Here is a 3,957-nt window from a genome sequence, read left to right as displayed (position 1 = left end):
AAAAGTGGCAAGTTCATTGGAAGTCTATAAATATTGGTTTTAAAACAAATGGGTTTTTTTTTTTATTTTGACTTTACTTAAACAGAAAACGTATTCAAAACCATTACTTATACAAAATCGATCTATATATCATAAAGATTTTTTTTAATCTTGTTTTCCAGGCGAATTAAAGCTGAATGAAACTTGTCAACGAAATGAGCAGTATTCCGTGACATCTGGGTCTGTTTGTCAGAACGATACCTGCGTCTGTAAGTGTGGTTATATCCAATTATATAAATTCCAAATGCTTTCTTGGTAGGTTCATATTCTTCTACTTATATATCTCTATTTATAACATAATTATATGCAATAATGATTTCAAAACTGCTCTCATAAATATAATTTGTGGATTTACTTTTTTCCCTTTAGGCAATTATCTGTGTTATTCTATTTTTAAAATTCTTCTTGGGTACATGTAAGGGAAACTGAACTTTACATTTAATAAAAGCTACAAATCGGGGGGGGGGGGGGGGGGGGGGGTAAACGTATAACATATAACATAAATTTCCTAGTTAAATATGTGTAAAATATCTATATAGTGTGATTTGATTTTGGCCTCATTCACCGAGTTTAAATGGTGTGTACATTCTCTAGGCTTGCCGAGCAAATATACACCATTTAAACTAGTTAGATAAATCCAACTACAAGTCATATATATGTAATTATAGATGTTTTATATATCTCATACGACTTTCATTTTTAACAAAACTTTGAGACTACCTCGGCTTCCACTTAATTTTTTTTTCTGGTGAGTAACAAACCATATTCAATACCAATTAAGTCCAGAACTGTACATTATTTAATCAATATTTAAAGAAATATAATTTTTTCAGTGCCCCCTGATGACAAACCTCAATCGTCTATACTCGATCATAAATGTATCCAACTGAACAGTATTATTTAGATCCAATCCTTTTTTATTTAATTTTGAAAAATTGGCAACAAAACATAGATATATCTACGTGGTTTTTGGAGACCAGGTATTCCAACAATCTATTGGAATTCCCATGGGTACAAATTGCGCTCCGTTATAAGAAGACTTATTTTTATATTCATATGCAAATTTTATGCGTGAAAAGAAAAAAAAACACTTGCTGTGGCCTTCAACTCGACATTTAGATATATCGACTACATATTGTCAATTAATAATGGTAATTTCCATTCCTTCATCGATACGATATATCCTGGTGAGCTTGAGATAAAAGATGCCACAGAGTCGGACACTTCTGTTTCATACTTGGATATTTTATTTGAAAAAGACACTAATGGTAATCGATCAACCAAGCTATATTATAAACGTGATGACTTTAACTTTTCTATCGTCAACTTCCCTTACTTATGCAGCAATATACCTTCATCACCTGCACACGGAGTATATACATCCCAGTTGATTCGATAAGCAAGAGCATGCTCTACGTATAATCAATTTTTAAAACGATGCAAATTATTGACAAGCAAGTTGATGAAATAAGACTATCAGCTGTCTCGTTTAAAGTCATCATTTCGTAAGTTCTATGATCGATACAATGATCTTGTCAGCAAATACAATTCATCATTAAGTCAAATGCTGACTAACGTTTTCCACACCCACTGTTAGTCGTTAGTCCATTATTGATACACTGAATTCACAGGATGAAAATCCACCATTCATTCGACTGAATGGTAACTGAATGCCCACGGAATGGTCACTGAAAGGTCGCTAAAAAGATCCTTTCCCGTGACCTTTCTGTGATCATTCAGTTACCATTCAGTCGACTGAATGGCACATACATTTCAGTGACCTTTCAGCCATCATTCAGTTGCATCTTTTTATTGAATAATCAGCTTATTTTTTAACTTAAAAAATCATTTCACTTTTCCCTGGTAAAATTTTATCTATTTCCGAATAAAAAATTGAGGGAAAAAATTAATGCAAGAAAAAAAATCGTGCACAACGCTGGAAGCGAACCCGGGTTTCCTGCTTGAGTGTCCGCGACCATACCAATTGAGCTACGGCTTCTTGTTGAATAATTACTGATTAAAATCAATCAATTTGTAGAAATCGATGGAACAATCGGTTCACCTGTTGTGTTGAGGAGCTGTGATGTGTATATATCTCGTATATCTTTTGTATATTCTATGTTAATTGCGCGGATTTTTGGGGCAGACTCATTACTACACATCTCCTATCGGGTTGATGACAATTATCAGCGACGGGCACCTGTTCCTGTGTCAGATATGTGAGATCGTTGTAAATTCTCTATCTACACTGTAGAAACTTAGTAGAATAAATTTAAAACAATATCATTTTAAAAGCTAAAATCTACAATATTTAGTTTTTTCTACGAAAGGCATGTATTAATGATTTATTCTATTCATGTAAAATGAATTTTAAAATGATGTCTTTCAAAAGCTAAAATATCCTGCGGTTTTGACAATTAATTAAGAAACGAAATTAATCAGGTATATAAGGGATCTTCCAGAAAAGGTGTAAATCAAATAAATTCTGTCTCATTAATCAAAATTAGATATATCAATTAAAAAATACACGGATAAGCACTATAGAATGTTAGGCGGCATTTATGTATATTTTGATTCGATCATTGGATCTTTATTCTTTATCACTTGACGCAATTTTGTTTTCTAAATGTAATTAAAAAATTAAATATCATTTTTAATAAATATTTATTTAATAAAATTATAATATTATTTAGACATATTTTTAGGGACGCGAATTTAATTACGATACAAGTAAAAAACACAATTAAGATTGAATAATAAATCTTTAGTCAAAATACATGTATTGCTTCATTGATAAGGAAAAAAAGTCTGATAATATATTAATAAGCTAGTGAAAAAATCGCTAAATTTAGACTAACATTAAATATCACTGAAAGGTGGCGGAAAGGTCACTGAAAGACGACAGAAAGGTCACTGAAAGTCACCGGAAAGGTCACTGAAAGACGACAGAAAGGTCACTGAAAGTCGACGGATAGGTCATTGAAAGACGATGGAAAGGTCACTGAAAGTTGATGGAAAGGTCACTGAAAGTTGACGGAAAGGCCACTGAAAGGTAATGGAAATATGTCCGCTGAATGGTGACTGAAAGGTATCTGAAATGAGACTAGGTCACTGAAATGTATGTGCCATTCAGTGGCTGAATGGCCACTGAAAAGTCACTGAAAGACGTCTTTCAGTTTTAACTGAAAGGTCTTGTTTCTTCCTGTGATTGACGACGGATTTTTTCCGTTATTTCCTGATAATGACAAGGAGCACACGGCGGGTGTGACCGGTCAGCATTGGATGCTCACTCCTTCATGGCACCTGATCCCACCTCTGATGTTTTGGGGTTCCATGTTTGCTATGCTCTTTTTTGTAATGTTTTATGGACTTTGAGACTGAATACTGTTCCTTATCTTCATATCCTTCATATAAAATTTTCGATGATATACTAGTTTTACATTTTGTAAAGTATTATGTGTCATTTATTTCACTTTTTCAAGAATATTGTGAAACACATCTGATAGTTAACTTTTTGACATAAATTCCAGTAAATAACTTTGAAGGCATGACATTTGGAAATCTTTTTGGTGGACTCGTTCTAAACATAATTCTAACTGCTATAGCAATTACTATCTTCCATAATGCACGACAGAAGAAAACTAACACGTACTGATGAAGAGTATTAAACATTTTAAATGTCTTTTGTTCTTTTGGAGTTAGTTGTTTACCTCTATAACGATATATTAAAGGTTTGATAAATGAAATCTTTATACCTGTATACTGTAGATTCCTATATATACTCGTGAGTTAATTATCTCGTATTTTCGCGAGAAGCATCACTGGATATATTAAATTTCTCGGCTTTAATTATTCATGGTTTTAATATTTATGTAAAATCTCTTTACCAACTGTCTATTCGTATATAATTATTCTCAG

The 3,957-nt window shown here is 32.5% G+C and overlaps 1 long non-coding RNA gene across 1 annotated transcript; it reads left to right on the top strand.

Annotated features, from left to right (window-relative positions):
* Window positions 1-151: 151 nt before the first annotated feature.
* Window positions 152-3,687, top strand: LOC134261238 (uncharacterized). The gene is made up of 3 exons (XR_009990774.1): window positions 152-248; window positions 873-917; window positions 3,570-3,687. It is a non-coding gene; the product is annotated as an uncharacterized LOC134261238 (long non-coding RNA).
* Window positions 3,688-3,957: the final 270 nt, after the last annotated feature.

This window comes from Saccostrea cucullata, unplaced genomic scaffold (assembly GCF_032062105.1).
Source record: "Saccostrea cucullata isolate Sc308-1 unplaced genomic scaffold, CSIRO_AGI_Scuc_v1 ctg947, whole genome shotgun sequence".
Classification (NCBI taxonomy): domain Eukaryota; kingdom Metazoa; phylum Mollusca; class Bivalvia; order Ostreida; family Ostreidae; genus Saccostrea; species Saccostrea cuccullata.
Note: the sequence above shows the minus strand (reverse complement) of the source record. Positions and strands in the feature narration are given on the sequence as shown.